Source organism: Nuphar pumila, chromosome 7, assembly GCF_984573655.1.
Source record: "Nuphar pumila chromosome 7, dmNupPumi1.hap1.1, whole genome shotgun sequence".
NCBI lineage: Eukaryota > Viridiplantae > Streptophyta > Magnoliopsida > Nymphaeales > Nymphaeaceae > Nuphar > Nuphar pumila.
In genome coordinates this window covers 21,439,873-21,461,586 of record NC_143255.1, presented here as the reverse complement: position 1 = coordinate 21,461,586, position 21,714 = coordinate 21,439,873, and positions in this window count along the sequence as shown.

The following is a 21,714-nucleotide window of genomic DNA, read 5'->3' as shown; positions in this document are numbered from 1 at the left end:
TGCAAACACTCAAACCCAACGTGTACCCAAACCCATTTTCATACCCAACCCATTTCATATCTGACCCAAGCCCAAACATGTGTACTCAAACCTCTTTTATATCCAACTTAAATCCAAACCCTAGCTTGTCACAAACCTGAAATGCAAACCAACCTTAACCGAACTATACCAGTTATGATAGATTTAAAATAATTATCATAAGTATTGCATGTACAAATTTTGGAAAACATAACCTATCAGATGTGTAGGGGTGCACATAGACAAGACATAATCGAATATTTGATCCAAACCTAGCACAATGTTCTTATATTCGGATCCATAAGATACAAATATTTATTCTATTTGGACAAATATCTACTAAATTGAATTATTTTTTAATTTGGACCAAATTTGATCAGAATTTAGCTCAGATCCAATTCATATTGGGATCAAAATCTAACCCAATTGAATTTTCCCATGTAAATAACTTGTTTTTATCCATTTTCTACTAGTTCTAATATTTTCACCTATATTATAGATTCAAATTCAATCTTGCCTGAATTAGATTCAATTCAGATCTGGATTCTCACTTGGAAATATTAATTTGGATTTGGATTTGGATTTGGATTTATCATGATCCATTTATTTATAGGGAAAAAACATACACTCTACCAAATTCCAAGAAAGCTAAAAAGTTAATGTTAGCTATTGCATGGAAGCTGGCTTAGAAGCCAACCAGCTCATCACCAGCTTTTTGAAAGAATTAAGAAATAGCCGTCCCATCAGGGATGATCCAACGGCCAACAGTTTGGTAATATATATATGGTGGTTCGGTACCACCGTTGGTATTGGACTACCAGCCATTGGATTTTTTACAATCCAATGGCTAGTTTTGCTTCACATAAAGTTGTTGTCCAATACCAAACGGGGCTCCGCGTGGTCGGTAGGAGCTTTCAGTGCAAGTCTCCTTATGTATTTTCAAATTTCAATAACATTTGACCCTAACTAAATTTCATTTAGTGTCATTTTATTTAATCCCATATTTTAGTTTTGAAAGAATTGAATTTAAATTTCAAGTGAGTTTATTTAGGATTTATTTAGTGGAATGAAACTTGTAAATTAATTAGATTTAATGAGTATGTAGGAGTCCATAGGTGAGCTGTCCCATCTTAGGTGGCACTTCAATTTAAAACTCTAAAATGATAAAAACAAATAAGGCTTAAAAATTAAGTTTTAAAATCAAACTTTCCAAATAACCTCATAAGCCTCTAAAGTCAAAAGTTAGCTTTTTTGGCTTTTAAAACTTCTTAGAGAGGGGTGTCCCCTCCTAAAGAATTCTAGGAGGGGAATGGATGGACCAAAGAGAAAAAAATAGAAATAAAGTGAAAAAAAAATAAAGAAAGGAAGAAAAAAAATTAATAATTGACTAGTCAACTTGCTTGCCAAAGCAAGCAAGTTGACAATTTGTAATTTGGAAAGAACTTAGGCTATGAGGGTCGGCTAGCCCATATAACCACTTACATACATAATATAATATGTATACTACCAAATGTATGATATAAATAATATGAATCCTAAGCTAACTATATGTAATACAAAAAAAAATAATAAAAAGGAAAAAAGAAACAAGAGATAAGAAAAAGAAAGTAGAGAAGGTTGAGATTTAGAAACAAACCCTAGATTAAGATCAAGGGCTCAAATTTTCTGCAGCCCTTGACCTCCCCTAAAGTTCTATAAAGCACGGAAGGGGCTCACCCCCACCCCCACCCCCTATTTGCATCTTTATGATTTTTTCCCCTTTGCTCTCCCTTTTCCCCTTGCTCCCTAATTCTCTTTTCTTCCTCCCCTTCTCCCATACAAAAATCCTAGTGCATTCATCTTTGGCCCAACAAGGATGATACCTACGTGCATGTAAGGGGCACAAGAAGTCTGTTGGCATGGTCGTCATAGGTGTTAAGCAACCGGTTCATGTCAAAACATCGAATTCGCAAGCATAGGAGCCAATTTTGCTAAAAATTGTAGGGAGTTATATGCTCTACACGTAAATTAGAACTTGTAGGCATGAGTTCCTCCAATTTTTCATAAGGATAGACCTTAAACCATGCTTCTCACACGTGGGTTTGGCTTAGGGTTGTCAAAATATAAGATAGAAAGAGATTTTTGAAAGAAAACTCCTCTAAAAATCGATTTCTCCAAAATTGGGTTTGAGGACCCGATTCGAATTTTTGTTAAAAAGAGTAAAAATAAAATTTATAAAAAAATTATATTGGACCTAATAAAAAGGGGTTGATTTCATTTTCCCCTAGAAAGAATCGATTCACCCCCAAAAGTAGCCAATTTTTTTAATAAAAAAATAAAAAAGAAAACATATATATATATGCTATCGGTTTTCTAAAAAATAAAATCTATAAATTTAAGAAAATACATGTAATACTTATTTAATTTCCTACAAATTTTGATTAGCAATAATAGATTATGCTCATGTGAATGTACTGTAAAAACTAGCATGATTTTCATTATGTCTTTCATATAAAAATATGTGTTTTATGCTATCAACTTTCTCAAAAGTAAATTCTGTAATTATTAAAAAATATACGTAAGGCCTAATCATTTTATGCAAATTTTTGTTAGAAACCGTAGTTGATATTCATGTAAATACACTATGACTATTAGCATGATTTTTTTTATTTTATGTTACAAAAAAAATACATGTTTTATATGCTTTATTGCAAAATTTACTGAAACTATTTATGAGAAAATAAGTTTCGTGGAGACAGGTCTATTTTCTGACCTAACAGCTGCAAAAATGAGACTTCTCTATGGTAGATCAGTTAAAAATAGTGTAGGGGTATTTTTATGACCGTTTGCAACATGTTCATATAATAAAATTCAGAAATTTTGAATTTGGGTGGCTTGTTTTGTTTCACCTGAATGCATATTTCCCGTAACTACGTATTTTCAGCCTTATATCTGATCAATAAATCGCTCTTATTTGTCTCATCCAGAGAAGTTTTTACAAGTGGTTTGTTGATTTGGAAAGATAACAAAATTTTATAGTTTCTGTAAACTTTTAAGCTCTGTTCATGGATTGATAATTGTTATGTGATAGTCAGAATAGAAAAATACACGTCAGCACCAAAATATTTGTAACTCCCTTGTTCGGATGAATTCTTATGAACAGTTTACGACATCAGAAAGCAGACAAAATTTTATAAAGACTGAGAAAATTTCAGTTTTGACCGACAATTATAAAATTTTCTTTAGCCTCTGTAACAATCGGACAGAGTTGGCTTTCGCTAGTTTGGAACCAGTTAGGACCCGACTATTGAAATAATTATGAATTCTATGCATATGAAAGTGTGCCTTTATGAATAAATGTTAGACTATTATGGACTGTTAAAACTATGTGTTTACTGCAGAAAAATTATGTGTCCACTTGTGAGACACGATCTGATCAATGTGCTAAGGCACAAGTACACCCTTCTAGCCTCTATTTAATAGATGGACCAAAGTGTACATTGTGCAAATTGAAGTGAATGCTAAGTGATATTGCATAGTGTATTTTTCTGATATGATATTGACATGTATATGTTGTTAAATTAGTGTTGTTTGGATGCATTTAGTTGTAAAAGAAGCTCATTATTTCCTTAGTACACGTGGGCTTCAGTTTTGAGATAAATTAAGCCTATGCAATATTACTGAGGCCAATGATAAATGTGAAATTTTAATGAATTGAGCATGTTGAAATTTCTTGCATATGATTGTTATGTATATGACAATGATGATGTGAATGTATGGATGCATCAATTGTTTAAGAAAATTCATTGCCTTGTTTATGCATTCACGCATGATTTCGAAAGGAATGAAGCATATGCAATGATATCGAACTAAAGGTTTCAAAAGTTCATCTATAGGCCCTGAAATAGCCAAATTATTTCAATAAGACTGATATATGAATGTTGCATGTAAAACAAGTAATTAAAAATTAAACATGTAATATTAAATAATTGATACTTACTAAGAGGAAGTAAATGGTACTAGTTTGGCTTCGTGGATTTCGAATTGAGCACGAAAGGTTGCTCCTCCCCAACCATGAAGATAGGGAAACCCTTAACATTAGACTACAAGATGGAGGTATAGAATCTCATGAGTAAAGTTCGATGCATCAGCTTCTGCAATGGTAAATGCAGGAATTTTTAATTCTTCATGCATTTTAAATTATTCATATTTAAGTGGATGTTTGATTGAATATACTTCCGTAGATGTATGCTTGAATGAGTTATTAAAAATCTATGCTTATTTTGTATTGTAATTAATCTTGCTCAATGTATAAAAAATTGAAGTAATTCATACTTACCTATTCTGATTTTTGTGTTATGTATAGTTCTACCCTACTGAGACAATTTTGTCGGACCCTATAGATTTTAATATGTTTAGGTTGCGAGTGATCTTATCTACGATGGCGAGAGGTTGCGATGGAGACCGAGCCAAGCCTTTCCAAACCTTTGAGTGTTTTGGATTTAGAGCAATTTTAATTGCTTAAGACTCTGATATTTGATTCAATTTGTTAAATGGACTTTTGTTATTAATTTGGACATCTATAAACATTTATTCAATTTATGAAAGTTTAAATTCTGAATTAAATGCATGTATGGATATGAATGTAAATGAGAAGTAGCATGCCAAGTTTTCACCTGTTTAAGTTTTTTACTGTAGTTTTTTTTAAAAGTATTTAAAAAAATTATGATTTTCGAGATACAAAATTTGGGGTGTTACACATGACTTGTGGATGAATTTACCAGCAATATGATAAGTATAAGTTCTATGCTACCAAAAGGAGAGGGTTCAAGAAGGCAGTGGTTAGCACCTCCCTCCACCAACATGCCAAGCAACCCTCTAATCATTGTAGCTGCAATCCCAAATCACCATCTTGGGTTAAATGGCTGAGAGAGAGAGAGAGAGAGAGAGAGAGTGGGGTCTGTCGTGAGTGAGAATCACAAAGGGGAGGGGGTCTATCGTGAGTGAAATCAGAGAGAGAGAGAGAGAAGAAAAGGAAAAAGAAAAAAGGGGTCTATCGGGCCCTTTTAAAATACTAGGATATAACAATGACAAAAATGTTGTCGTTATAGAGAGGCTATAACGGTGACATACATGTCACTATTATAGAAAAGGGATATAACGACGTGTTTTTTTATCTCATTATTATATATTAATAGTGATGATAATATATATCCATTAAATAGTGTCATGAAAGTTTTTTAATGGCAATAATTAATGGTCATATGTCTTGTCATTACATATCAATAGCAATGATATTATATGGCCCTTAAATATTGTCATGAAGTTTTTTAATGACAATAATTAACAACCACATTGTTATAAACATACCTATAATGGCTATATCTAAAGTTGTCATTATAGGTATGTTTATAATAGTGACATATTTAATGGCCATATAATGTAGTCGTTATAAACTACCTATAATGATGATATATAAAGGTGTTGTTATAGATCACCATCTTTAACGACAACATTCATGTGGGCCAAGGCATTCATAAAAATATCTAAAGCCATCGTTAATGGTAGTCAATAGCGATAACTTTTTTTGTCGTCGTTAGAGAGTCATCACTATTGACATTGTTCCTTGTAGTGAGTGGTATAAGAAGTTTGATGGATTCACGTGTAACCACAAATTCATGAGATATGAGATAGACCATTATTGTTACCTTAGGAGGTTTGATGATTGCTATATTATTTTGCTCTTATATGTAGATGATACGTATATTGCAGGATATAACATTCAAAAGATCAACAAGTTGAAGCAACAATTATCAAAGGAGTTTGTAATGAAGGATTTAAGAGCTGCAAAGAAAATACTTGGAATAAGAATTTCTCGAGATCGAGAAGCTACCTCTTTGAAGTTGTCGCAAACAAATTATATTAAAAATATGTTAAACAAGTTTCATATCAAGGATGCAAAACTAGTACGTACTTCTTTGTCAAGTCATTTCAAATTATCGAAAGAGAAGTCACCCAAGTCAGATGAGGACTATGAGTATATGTCTACAGTTCCATATGCTTCAATAGTTGGCAGCTTGATATATGCTATGGTTTGTACCATGTCAGATATAGCTCAAGCAGTGGGAATCATGAGTAGGTACATGACATATCTAGAGAAGTAATATTGGAAAGCTGTGAAGTGAATCCTTTGATACTTGAAAAGTATCACAAACATAGCACTTTGTTTTGATAAAGGTGACATAATTTTGTTGATGTAGATTTAGGAGGTGATGTTGACAATCATAAAAGCACCATAAGTTATGTCTACACATTGGGTGATATTTCTATAAGCTGAGTCTCTCAGTTATAGAAGATTGTAGCTCCACTACTGAAGTTGAATATGTTGTTACTGAAGCAAGATGATGATCTGGTTAAATTTTCTAAAAGAGTTTTGTAGAAAGTAGAGCAATAATGTCCTTTTCTATGTCAGTCAAAGTGTAATTCATCTAACAAAGAATTCAACATTACATTCTATAACAAAGCAAAATTTAGATGAAGTATCACTTTATCTATGATTTGTTGGTTGATGAAGCACTAACATTGGGGAAGATTCATGAATCAGAAAATCCAGCTGACATGTTGACCAAGACAATTACTGCAGAGAAGTTGAGGTTGTGTACAACCTCAATTGGCCTTTATGGATAGTAGTTGGAGGCATCACACTGAGATTCTGGACTGCTTGTGGAGGGAAGTCACAAGGTGAGTTTGCTAAAAGGAAATCAGTCTCCAAGTGGGAGATTGTTGGAGTGTGAAGCTTGTTTCTTACTTTTATACAAATTCTTAATTTCCTTGGATCCAACTTTGCGGTAAGTTGGTGAGAGTTGTAAGGGGTTGCCCCTTGCCCATAAAGTGGAGGTTTAGGGGTGTTAGCCCCGAGGAGAATTTGTTGAAGTGTAGTTATGTAATTTTACTCTAAGCTCCTTGTTATATTTAACAATGTTAGTAGACTTCTTATAAAACTTGTAGACTCCTATTTAAAGGAAGCAGTCTGGCTCTTGTATTGTATCTCAATCATTAAAGAAGAAGGCTCAATGTAGTTGTGGACGTAGGCGATTCTTGTCAAACCACATAAAATTTTTGTTTCGTGTGTGACCGTTTTTCTCCTTTTAATTTTTCATGCTTGTTTCTTCGATCCATCAGTAGGTCAAAGCATCGTTCTCTAACATAATCTTCCATAAAAAAAAATTAGGGTATCCAATATTTCTATAAATTTGTTGACCAAGTTGGACAACTTTATGTGAAACAAAAAAAGCCATTGGGTTGTAGAGAATATAAGGGCTGGTGGTTTAGTGGTGATGCAACTTTTTTAATAGAGTATTTTAAAAAAAAATTATTTTCAATAAAAATGTTTTTGCAAACCGTGCATCAAATAATAAAAACTGGTTCTTCTCAGTTAGCCCATCGTAAAAGTACTATATCAGTTACCAACGGAGCACCTGGTGATGGGGACACTTTTATAGAAGATCTTTAATCTTCTCCTACGTCCTATGGAATTGTTCTCCCTCAATCTATAAAAAATTGGTGATGGCTTTTCGAAACTAGTTCGTCTAACCAATTGAAAATTATTTCTTGAGAAATTCTCTTTACATCTATTCCCAAGTGGTAATCTAAACCGTATCTAAGGCCTTCAGCTAGTGCTTGGATTTGTCCTTGAGGAAGAACGAAAACAAAGTCAACCTCAATGCGTCATCCCCAAAATTGTTGATCTGCACCATAGAGCAGATCTCAAGAAACTCATCAATATGATGGTAGGGGTCTTCGTTGCTAAGGCCATAAAAAGAGTGTAGCATTTGAATGACATTTGCCTTGATTTCAAAATGATTGGCTCCTACATCAGGTCTCGTGATATAGGAGACGGGAGTGTAAGCATTGAGAATGAAGTACTCTCTTAGTGGATGGGTCAATTGTTGATTCGCAGCCATGGGGTCGAGTCTACGGGCTCTTCTAACGAGGGACTCGGGATCCTCTAAAGTCTCCACAAGCTTGGGGCAAGCGGGCGTCGCCCTTGCATACACCTGAGGGTAGACCAATGCAACAACCGTCCTAAGAAACTGGTTTTCTATCTACCTAACGTGCAGAGCGACCAAACCACAAGAAGCCACAAAGCATGTAAAGAAAAAGAAAACTAAAAAGCAGTAAACACATCCCTACACACTTGCACCCAATAGATATTTTACGAAAATAAACTAAGAGCATGGTACCAATCGTGCAGAGTCACCTCCTAGGGGAAGCCTAATAGGTGGGTCGTGCAAGAAAGGTAAGCTGGTATCTAGGGTTTGCAAACATGTGGTTCTAAATCCTAAGTACTGAAAGAAACTAACAATCCTAAAAAATTAAACAGAGAAATAAACTAGCAATCCTAAGCAAAGAACAGAAAGGAAACTAGCAACGTAAGTAAAATGAGAACACACAAGAAGCAATAAAGTGAATACTCGTATTTCAATCGCCGTTCCCCAGCAATGACACCAAAAATTTGATGCAACTTTTTCGATAAAGTATTTTAAAAAAAAAAAATTTTAATAAAAATGTTTGTGCAAACCGTGCATCAAATAATAAATATCGGTTCACACTAGTGGTGAAGTCCGGGTCGAACTCAAGGAAAGAAAAAAAATACTTTGTATTTCACAGAAAAGCTAAACTACTATTTATTGTCTTGAAAAAAATAAAAGAATTAATTAACTAAATAAAGGAGAGCACACCCCCATGAGGGCTTAAACAAATAAAAATAAAGAGTCTTATTACAAACCCAAATTAATTGAATAAAATAAAATAAAAGCCTAGGCTAAAAGAAAAAAAAAGGTCTTCAGTGCTTGAGCTTCTTGTCCCTTCTTGTTTCTTCAGTTGCTTATTGTCCTTTCTCTATTCTGAAAGCTCCCTGAGGGGCTCTGAGGGGCCTGAAGGGTTTTTTAAGGAAACCTTTTAGGGTCCTCAGAGGGCTCTTCAGGGGTACTTTCGAGGGCTCACTGAATGTTTAAACGCTTCTCTGCAAGAATCAAAAGACGAAACACAAAACAAAATACAAAAACTCACATAAATTCAATGTTAGTTTCAGCTAAAAATCACAAAAACATGAATTAAACTAAGATGAAATAAACTAACTACATGTAATAACTATGAACTAACTTGTAACAAACTAAAGTGCTAAAAGATAAAATAGCAAAACTAACTATGAACAAACATGAACTAAGTTATGAATCAAATGAACTAGAAGACAAATTAGCCTAACAAATTAACTAACTAACTAAAAAGCAAGAAAATTGAAACTAAAAGAATCTAATAGACTAAGTGTTATACGGATTTTCAGAATGAACAAATAAAAACTGAAATAAAAATTAAACCTAAACTAATCAATGACTAAATAAAATAGTAAAAGCAAAATCGGCTATCTATTCATTAAACTAACTATGCACGATAAATAAAATAAATATCCAAAGTAAATAACATGAATTGCAATTGATATAAACTAACTAAAGTTAATGAATAACTATTCTAAACAAAACTGAGACAAACTAATAAATAATTAACTAAACTAGCTAGATTAACGACTTAAGTTAATTGAATGAAATTTAAATGCAAGAATCAGCTAATTACTTTAACTAAGTTATGTTAACTAATTAATTTCTAACTATTCTAATAACATAAAACTGACCATATACTAATTAAATTTTTGAAAGAAAAACCAGATTTAACGTTAAACTAAGATTACTAATTAAAAGAAATAATTAACATTTCTACTACCTAAATCAGCTAAAACAAATTATTTCTGCCTAAAACGATAATTGAACAACTAAATTACAATCTAAATACCGAAATTAAAATTCTGAAATAAACTTAATTAACTAATGAAATCCTAAATAATTTTAAACTACTCGACTGAATATTAAAATACCAAACAAAAACTAATTAATTACTTATACTACCTATTGATTCCTACTAATTGATAAAGTAATGAATTAGTGTCAATTAAATAAACACGGCTAATCTAATATGCTAAAAACAGTCAAAGGCATGATTTAACTAATAAATAAACTAAGTTATTCATGAAAATATGCAGAAAAGATTAGATCTAAGTAGAGAAAAACAAAACTTACTAAAATCCTAATCGGTTACTGAATAAAAAATCTAATTAATTGATATAATCAATACTGAATATAAAAATAATTAATCTAGACTAAATCTGACCTATATCTAATATAAACTAAATCAAAACTCAAGAAAATATCAGAAAACTCTATGTTAAAACTATCGATTGGAATAAAATTTTATTATTCTACACGTAAATTAAGAAAAATGGTTAAACTAAGCTATTATATATATATGTATATATATATTGTTTTTTTTCAGATGTTGGATCTAAACTAATTTAATCTAAATATGATAAATGTGCAATGATCAAATAAAATAATATGCAATGATATGATTTATGCTAAATCTACGAAACTACAGAGAAAAAATAAACCGTACGATCTACTTCTGATGGAATGGTTGAGAAGAAGAAGGTGGTTTTTCTTTGAGCAGCATGTACCTTCGTCGATCAAGGCAAGAAGAACCGGCGATAGAAAAACGTTAGAAGCAAAATGAATCAAAGAAAAAAAAAGGAAGAGATCGAGGGAGAACTGGTTGGGAAGGAAGAGGAGGAAGAGAAGAGAAGAGGGAGAAGAGGTCTGAGTTTTCTCAGAAGGAAAAAACGTGGGCTGCTGCTGAAAAAAATCTATTTATAATAAAAATTAGGTCAAAACACGATTTTTATGAAAGTCCAAAAAAAAAATAAAAAATTCTAAAACAAGTCTTCCTCAAAATCGTGTTTTTCAAAAAGGGTTTTTCCTAAACTAATTAAACTTAGTAACTACTCTCCTAATCTGATTAGACTACAAATTAAAAACTCTTAAATTAAATAAAACACAAGAAAAATGCGGGGCTAGCTCTGAAATTGGCGATTTTCTGATATTTTTCATTTTAACAGGAGTTTTTAATGAGATTTTTCTATGGATCATACATAAAATAGAATGAATAAAATGCAAAATATATGCCTCCTCAAATGGTACCAAACCACCATATACTTCTCAAAATTCAATAGAATTATATTTACATAACTTGGAATAAGGACTATGGAGGTCTCATGGTTTCATTAATCAGCTTTTCTGTTGTATATTTTATTAGCTTTATTTATGCTTGCTTACCTTTGTGTGAGTTCCAACTTGAGCAGACTCACCTAAAATGGTGTCAAGGACATTCACATCCCATGCACCACTCAACATTTGTTGATGGCATTCTATCATTTTTGGTTGTGAACAGGTAATGTCCTTCTCATGCTTGACTTGTATATGATTAATGTTTGTTCCGTTTGCTGTTGCTGAAATATCAGCTCTTGAACAAAATAAGCATCTTGATCATCAGCAACTCATATGCTTCCATTATATTATTTTTGAAGTAGAAAAGATTAGCTAACTGAAACATGAGCACTGGACCTGGAATCTGATTTCTAAATTTCTCTCACTAGCACAATCTGGTAAGAAATACAATGTTTTCTTGTTTTTCTCCCATTGGTTACAAGCTTGATCAAACATTGCAATGGTCTTTTCTGAAGCAAAATTGCAGATGCTTAAATTAAATTTTAAGTTTTTTGTATAAAATATTCATTGTATATAAAGATTTTATCATAAACGTATAATTATAATAAAGGGCATTCTTTTCATGAGTAAGACATTTACAATATCAAGAAAATTCAAATTCACATTGGGAGAAGCATGTTTCTGAAAGGGGCTTCCTGGGAAGTAAAATCCCAACGTTTGAAGAAGCTTTAACTGACAATGGTCTTAGCTAGGTGGAGTTGTCAAGAGAAACGTGCTTGAACTCTTTAAGATATGGTGTCTTAAATATAAACAATCAAAATAAGTGCAAAGGCATTATGAAGATCTCTCTCTCTCTCTCTCTCTTAGAGTGTCTTTTCCATCCCTCTCTTGGGCTCTTCTGATGACAATATTGGTGGGATTGGTGGAGGGGATGGCTAAAGCCCAACATGGCTGGATTGGATGTGGGTTTGCATTCGGAGTCCATCTCTGTTAGAGCAATGCCCTGAAACTGAATTACAGGACCAGTTCGGTTACGAAATGCCCTCGATGATAACAGAGCATATACCCTACCCTTCACCAGCGATTAAACAAGCTGAAGATATTTAACTTGAGCCATCCCAAACCTGAAACCATTATCATATCCCACTAGGAACCCTTTTGTGTATGAGGGCCCAGCATGAAATGTGAAACATCATTGACATCATCACGGCTCATAAATGGGTGACGCTCAAATAGAGGGTAGTTGGGATTCATGGGCCTATGCAACTAGGGGTGTCACGGGTCAGATTTGGTTTGGACCAAAATGGAACCAGACTTCAGGGTATGGTATCAGGTCTAGACTTGAGTCTAATCTAGTCTACTATAAGACAAACCATACTCGGACCCGATAAGAAGTAAAATAATATTTTATTATTATTTTTACATTGAAAATTTCCGGGTCTTAATTGGAACTCGGGTTGGGCCCAGGTCTAAAACTTCACAAACTATACCCGGATGCTTGTATTAATCAGACCTTCGGTCCGGACCTGAGTCTTATTCGGGTCTTCTTATTTGTCATCATACCCCCCGACCCATTGACACCCCTATATGCAACCATCATAACTACCGCCGGTTGAACAGCCCACATCTCCAAGATGAATCAAGTTTCACTTTTCCTTTCATGGGAAATAGCAAACGTAAAGTGCATTCTTAGCAAAAATGGTCCATTTTAAGTTCTCTCTAGTATGGACACGGCATGGACCACGTCAAAAAAGTCATAGCTATATATATAAGAGGTTAATTCTGTTTCTGTTCTTTTTTGTTTAAATCTAATTTTGTATATGCGTATCATAATTTATTTTGCTAAAAAAACATGTTTTGAATCAAATTGTTTCGATCAAAATGCACGATTTTTGCATTGCAAAATTTTGCGATCAAAATGCATGATTTTTGCATTGCAAAATTTTGATGCAATATAAACAGTTGTGCATTAGATTATTTTAGAAAATTAACATAAGACTCTCTCTCTCTCTCTCTCTCTCTCTCTCTCTCTCCTTTTTTTACCTTGGAAGAACACTAGATTATTCAAATTAGGACTTTCGAATTAGGCTTTGATTGATTAGCAAATTTGAATTAGGGCTTTAAAATTAGGCTTGATTGATTAGGACTTTTATATTTAAATCTTTCTAAGATTTTATAGATAATTTATTTATTTATTTATTTTCCCAAAATTTTGCCAATATGAACCTAAGAAAAATAAAAAAGTTGAAAATCTCATGCGAAATCATTTTATGTGTTTCAACATAAAATGTGATTTTAAATACACAATTTTGAATTTCCATTTATGTAAAAATTACTCAATTTTAATCCTGTAGAGACCCTTATTTGGGGCTAAAATACACATTTTTACATATTTTTATGATTGGATCTAATATGATCCCAAACATTTGTATATAAAAAAATATGAATTACTATTTTTTCTCAAATTACATGCATTTTAAACATTTTTTGGTATTTGATCCAATTCGAGATCCATATATGGGGCTAAAATCCAATCCAAACATGTAACACTGAAATAGTGGGAAGGATCAGGTGGTATGGTCCAAAATGAAACTATTTGACCCATTTTCCACGTGTCTAAGCATTGTGCAAATGAAACACGAAACATAAGGAACACATGTTTTTGTCCAGTTGATGCAAACATTAGACAAGTACAGTTGGTTTTGTTCTAGACATAACATGTGTTCACCCCTTGTTATGATGGGAACAGGACGGTGGTAACACCTCTTAAAAAAAAAAAAAAAAAACTCAGGCGGAGGGGATCCAACCCTCCTCTCTCTCCCCTGTGCAGCGGTTGGGCAACGAGACCTGTTGTGAAAGGCCCTCTCTCTCTCTCTCTACCCCTTCTTTGTTTCTCTCTCTTCTTTCCTTCTCTCTTTTTTCTCTTATTTTTTGATCTTTTTCTTCTTCTCTGATTAGGGCTTTGATTAGGATATGATTAGAGCTCTTAATAAGAATTTTCTCTTATTAGGGCTTTGATTAGGCTCTATTTAGGGCTTCAATTAGGGCTCTAAATAAGAATTTTCTCTGATTAGGGTTTTGAATCAAATTTCTTTAATTAGGTTTTTCTATATTTAGATTGATTAGGATTTTTTGTTGATTTGATTAGGCCTTTTTTCATTGATTTTTTTATTAGAGTTTTTTTTTCTTTGATTATCATTGATTAGGGTTTTTTTCATTGATTTTTTTATTAGAGTTTTTTTCTTTGATTATCATTGATTAGGGCTTTGAATTAAATATCTTTAATTAGTGCTTTTGATATTCAATTTGATTAGGGCTTTCCTTTGATTTGAGTAGGACTTTTTTTTTTTGATATTCTTTGATTAGGGCTTTGAATCAAATAATTTTAATTAGGGCTTTTGATATTTAATTTGATTAGGGTTTTTCTTTTTTATTTTCTTTGATTAGGCTTTTAATCAAATTTCTTTAATTAGGGCTTCTTATAGTTAATTTGATTTGGGCTTTTCTTGTATTTGACTAGGGTTATTTTTTTTCTTTGATTAGTGTTTGAATTAGGTCTTTTTATATTTAATTTTATAGTTTTTTATGGTTTTCTTTTGTGTTTATTTTTCTTGTAGTTTAGATTTTTTTGGTTTATTTATGATTTATTTTCTTGTATTTTAGGGTTTTATGATTTATTTATGGTTTTCGCATTTGTATATAAAAAATATAAATTCTTTTTTTTTTCAATTTACCCAAAAATAAAACATTTTTTTATACTTGAATCTAGTTTGAGATCCATATCGGGGCTAGAATCTATAATTTTTTTATAAACTTTCATAATTAGATACAATATCACATTGATTAAAGCACTTATATATATAAAAAATATCAAATCTTATTTTTTACTCCGTTTCTTGACAAATCTGATCAGGAATTTTAAACATTTTTTTGTTTTTAGATCCATTCCAAGAACCATATCTAGAGCTAAAATCCATAATAAATATGTTAAAACACTCATATGATGGGGCGGATTGAGTCGTATGATCCAATGTATCCAAGTTGTTCGCACAATGTAAAAATCAAACACATGATACATGGAACACAACCTCTTGTCCAGTCAAAATAAACACTAAAAGTAGTACAGTTGTTACAAAACAAACATAATATGTGTTTTGTCTGTTATATTATGTTGTTTCATCAAATCTTGGACAAGCAAGCAATCTAACACACCTTAAGGATGCATTTAAATCTTGGATGCACATGGACAGGACAACGCAAGACAGTCACAGACATGACGAGATGCACTGTCCTGCCCTGCCCATGCACTAAACAAAAAAAAAATGGGGGTGCGTCTATCCGCCATTGTTCCATTGGGGGGCACAAAGTAGTGGTGGATGCCAAAATAGCATCTGCAGAACGTTTCATTTTAACATCAGCATGTCCTGCATTTGCATGGGCATACGTTGGGCCCACATTCAATGCATCCCACAGACAGGGGCTGGCAGGGATTCAAACATCTCCTAAAGTGTAACACCCCGATCTGGGACCTCAGGAGTCCGAGTTCGGTTGGTATTACTTCTCAGAGGGAAGAGTGCAAAGCTTACACAGAGAAAACGTGGCTAAAAAAAAAAAACTTTTCATTTTATTCTCATAAATCAACTTCTTCCTTGCAATGTTCATCATTCATAACAAAATATGGCAAATTACATTATTCAATGATAAGTAAAGTAAAAGATACCAATGCTCTGCTGAAGAAGAAGAAGTTGCTCACAAGCTGACTGTTCTAATACATGGAACCTACAGTTGTAATTAAACAAGAATGGGGTGAGTCTACAACCCAGTAAGAAATAATTATAAGTAAATAAACACTCAATTTACAACTGTAGTTGGCTCTAAGCCCCTAGTCTTAATTTAGTTCTCGATACACCACACATGTTTGTATATTTTAATTACCCCCATTAACATCTCAAAAAAACACACTCTCTCAACTATCACTAGGCTGGCTATACCGGTAATAGCTATCTATGGGCGTAGCAACCCCGTAGAACACCCCAATTCTACATGTTGGCCAGACTATGAACCATACACTCCCAGTGGTCCCCAGACCACCAGGCACTGCAGTGAACCACCACGGGGACCCCACCGGTAGCTAGCCGGGAGGTCAAGCTCTCAATCTCGGCATGGTTCATGCTACATCCTAACCATGATGGTTATTAACCATCCATGGTCCTCTAGAGTCTCAAACCAGTGTGAGTGAAATCCTAAGTCATAACCAAGTTCACACATTGAACAATATTCTCAAATTCAAAGTTCACTCGTTCCCTCACGAGTGGTGTCATGACTAATTACAACAATCTCATTCTCAATCCCATGATGACATTAGGACTCACACCGCTCTCACTTAGCACGCAATGATGTAGTGTCTCTACATCATTAAACCACCGGCGGCCCACTTTCCATGGTGGCTGCACTCTGGCCGCGAACCAGGTAGCCCTTGCCACAGGTCGCCACTTCCGGGATTTAAGGGGTACTGCATGCTGAACTCTAAATATCCATTCACACCACATGAATGAATTAAATGAGACTTTAATCTAACTCAATCTCATCACAATGCATGATATAAATGCTCAATTAACATGCAATCATAAACACAATCTCTTTCTATCATGCATGACATATTAACACTAACATGCATCTCAAAATAAACATGTATTTAAAGTAACTCATAATTGTCAAGCATGGAATTTATGCATGTCATAGTCTAACTCAAAGCTATCATGCTAATCACATAACCTCTATAGCACTACGATAACAAGCAACATGTAAAGGGTTTATTCACATCTAAAATTACTTATAACATCCCTTACCTCAAGTGCGAATCTGTACTTTCACCAAGAGTGAGTCTCAAGATGCTCTAACAGTAGGATCTGGTAATTAAAGCAATATATTTGAATTAATCACAAAACCTCTTACTAAAATTACCAAAATACCATTCCCGAATCTTATTAAATAAACTACGGTTTCTGTATTACTATTTTGACTGAAGTTCATAGACCAATGGATTCCTCTCTTTAATACGAATCCAACGCACCAAACCTCGCTCGATTCCGAGTTCGGAGTGCGAAGATATGTCCATTTTACTGAAATGGATCTCACGGATCCAAATGGATCTCTTGGCACATTTCGGATTTCGGGCCAATCCGAGACTATTTTATGATTCAGCTCTGATCTGGATCCAAACTCTATTTGTTTGGGTTCAGATTCATATCATAACTGGATCTAAAACTGCTTGGTCGGACCCAGAAAGTCTGATTGGATCTTAACCGGATCCATTCTATTCTGACTGGATCCAGAATAGGCTGACTGGATCCAGGACAGATTGACTGGATCTGGACCTGTTAGACTGGATCCTGGATAATCTGATGGGATCCAGATCTACCTGACTGGATCCAGGATCATCTAGCTGAGTCCAGACCTGTCTGACTGGGTCCAGATCCGAGACTGATCCAGTCAGATCTGAACCTGGTTAATCTGGATCTGAGACCGGTCCAGATTGAACTGGGTCCGAACTGAAAACCCAGATCCAGACCCAAATGGTTCGGTTTGGACCTTGGTTCCACCGGGTCGGTTCAGACCCGATTCGGTCTGAACCGGTTCGATCTGAATCCAAATAACCGAACCCGGTTTGGCTTGAACCGGTTCAACCCGAATCGGTTTGGTCCGAACCGGCTTATCCTGAACCGGTTCGGCTGGAACCGGTTCGACCTGAACCGGTTCGGCTGGAACCGGTTCGACCCGAACCGGTTCACCCCCACTCACTTAACCCGGTTTGGTCTGGGTGCGACCCGGACCGACCCGGTTCGGTCTGGGTCGCACCCAGGCCAAACCATTTTTTTTTTAAACACTCGGTCTGGGCGCGACCCAGACCGGTGGGCTCGGTCTGGGTCGCCCCCAGACCGACCCGGTTCGGTCCGGATGCCCGGACCGAACCAGTCCTCCCTCTTAAAAAAAAACCGAAAGGGCAGAGCCCCCTTTTCGGTTACAGGGAGGGGCGGCCACCGGCCGACCCTCCCCCCGAATACCTGGGGCATCGGCCGGCGGCCGGTGCCGGCCGCCCCCTAACGCAGGGAGATCGACCACCCACTCTCTGTTCTTGTTTTTTTTTTTTTCCATTTTCTGAAACTCGCCGGCAGCCATGGCTGCCGACCCTCGGTGCTTCCAACCGAAAAGAAAAACGAAGAAGGAGATGGGGAGGAAGGCGAAGTCTCACCTCGCCGCCGTCGCTGCCGTCGCCGCCGTCGTCGCCGGTAAACACCTCTCTCTCTCTTTCTCTCTGTGTGGGGTGCGGAAGGAGACCCTGCGTGGGGGTTTTTATAACCCTCACGCAGGGTGAGGGGGTGAGGATAACCTCGCCCCCCTTCCGCGGATTTTGGGGGGTGAGGTTTATCCTCACCCCCTTCCCGTTACGCGGTTTCCCCTTAGGGGAAACCGTTTCCTTTTTTTTTTTTTTAAGCTTATCCCCTCCGACGACTTTGCCGGAGGGGGGTTTTACATAAAGGTTCATGCTAAACATTATTTTTCAGAAAACTCAAGTATGGTGTTAGATCTCAGGTTCCCTTCACAATGAATCTTGAATTTGGATCTTGCAATGGTTGTACTCTAACTTAATTTTCAAGAAAAGAACACACACACATACATATATATCCATTTTGTTGACCTTGTTTATAAAATTAAAACTAAATTAAACACACAAATTATTTATTTATTTATTGCTAATTTTTATGCTTTTTTCTTCATCCATCTTTTTAAATGCAAAACCTCTTTAATAATGTTGTAATTCTTTGACATATTTAAAGAACATCACAAGTACTACTCCACAAATGACATCTCTTGTCGTAAGGTTGAAGCTGGGTGTACTCCCCGGTGGGCACGGGGACCTCAAGGGTTTTACCAACCGAAGGCCTGCCAATGTAAGGTGGGCTTTGGCAGCAAAACCATGTTCACGCATCCTTTATATGTCAAAACACCTATGCTGCAAAATGATCCTATTGGTTAAAAACATGGTACTTCTACGAGAATCTTGCTTTAGTACTTTGGATGAATTAGTATTGTTGTGTCAAACTTGGTTAACACACTCCAATGGATTGTCAAGTTTTCACTTATCAAGATCTTGAAAAACATGCTATATGTAGAAAAGACACAAGTATAAAATAACTAAATGAATTTAATTTAAAAAAATTCTTAAAGTAGATTAAGATAAGAAATTGTATCTAAGAGTGGATAAAAAAAGCTAAATTCAGATCCAAAAAGGTCCAAAAAACAAAATCATAGCAATTTTGTACCTTCTAATGATTAAAAAATACCAATATAATTTATCTATATAATAATAGTTTTAAGATATTAGGGAAAACTCATTAAACACCCCATAGATCCTCCATAGTTAGGCTCAAGAAAGAATGAGCATGCAACTACTTAGTACAAAAAGCGTAGACTATAACGTCTTGCCTAGAGAACAAAACAAAATATTATATATGAGATTAACAACATACCTTATTTCATTCAATTTTCTACCATTGATCAAACATCTCCCTACGTGGTGCCATGGAGCATGATGTCAACTTTAAATTATTTAAAATTTTGCATGATCTGGATGGTGACCATGGTGATGGCAAGAACTAAATTGGCTTAAAGGCACACACTATGGTGCTCTCTTAAAAGCGACAGTTGCCCCTCCACGTAAAAGCCCAGGTACAAAAAGGTAAACTCTAACTTCGCTTCTAGGATACAACCAAGCCAGCACCTTTCATGCTTTTCTCCATCACTTTTTGCATTAAGGCAATCAACTGCCATGACACGATTAGCTTGAGCAGCCCCAAAGAGAAAAATAAAACAACTTTGATGCAAGAGTGAAAAGAAGAAGTCTACACTAGCTAAGACAAGCCAAGTCACGCCTAAACAAGGGACCTTCCAGGCTATAGTTATATATAGTCTGAGTTAGACGATGATCAACAAGACCTTAGACGTCCATTGACCACAACATTTACCATCTCCAATAATGGCTCTTAAATCCATGCATGCACCCATTAATGACTCTTAAACCCTGCATGTACCACTAACATCAGAATGTTGGGTTAGTCATTAAGGTAGAGCACCCAATATTGGTCCAGAATGACTCTTGAAACTCATAAACCAATTTGATGTTAAAACTCTTTTAAGAAGGTATTAAAACTCTTTTAAAAAGGTTTTATAGTGTTCAAAATGGTCCAAAACTTAGTGATAAAAAGATTGGGCAAAGTTCAACCAAGACCGAATAACTGAGCCGGGTTGGACCGAATCTGAATCCTAGTCAAAGTCCAAAGCCAAATCTATTTGGCTTATAGGCTTTTCCTCCGAAATCTATTTTTTGAAAAACTTAGGTAAAGAGATGGTTATCTGGCCAAAGAGCTTGGTTAAAAAAGATATAAATTTTGAGCCAAACAACAACACCATCTACATAACACTCTCGAGCATTCTGAATGACCAGGATTCTCTAAGGTCGTGTTTGAATGCCTTGATCATATTTGAGAATCAAGGGTCTCTAGTCCAACCACCTGAGGTGGGGCTAGATCACGTGCAATCTCATTGCACAAATGCAATGTGCCGCTGCACCTGATCACCCTCCATCTGTTGTTTGGCTCCATATCTGCAAAGGCAGATCAGGTGCAATCACGTTTGCACACTTTTGAGTATACCGTTGCACTGCCCTCCATCTCTGGGGTAAAGCTTATCAGTTGTGAACAGAAGATGGAGGCCAGATCAAGTGCAAATGTAATTACACCAGATCTGCCATCCCCATTTGCAGGTTGCATAACAGCAGATAAAGAGCACTCAAGTGCAGTGTGCCCTGCACTTGTGCAATGTGATTGAACTGTGTATTTCTCAAGAAATATGTACCTAAGAATTGAGTCCGGATCGGGTGCAATATGATTGCACAAATATTTGTGCATTAAGCACCTAATTGCCCTCCATCAGGCCTTCGGCCCCACAACTGACAGGCCCTGTGCTCCAGATGGAGGGTGATCAGGTACTTGATGCACAAATATTAGTGCACTTTGAATGCTTGGGATCTAAGTGTAGACTCCATGCCGCATTAGTGGCTGACTAAATCACATGGCATCCATGGAAATTAAAGGCACTAAATGCATTTCTCCGGCCCTACAGCAGCAATGCAAACATGGCTTCCTCGCAGAAAGGGAGCCCCAAAATCACCGGAGGACCGTCTCTTTCAGTAAAAACATTTCCCATTGGGGGGTTTCCAATTTGCTTTCCACGGGTGCACACTCCGCTGAATCCATGCATCTGCGGTATATATATTGAGTAGGGTGTATCATCGAAAACACAAAGTGTGCAATGATATTTTTTTTTCTGCTTTTTGGACTTTTAGCGGCGCATTTTTTCCGCTAGAAATCCAAAAAGCAGAAAAAAATAGCACTTGGACGCCTCTGGCGCATCCAACCGCGTTCCGGTGTTAAGCTAGATTTTATATATATAGTATGTATTTTTTAGATAAATGTGCATTTATCATGTATATATGCATGTATGTTTCATGTGCATCAAACACCACACAAGAATGGATGAAAAC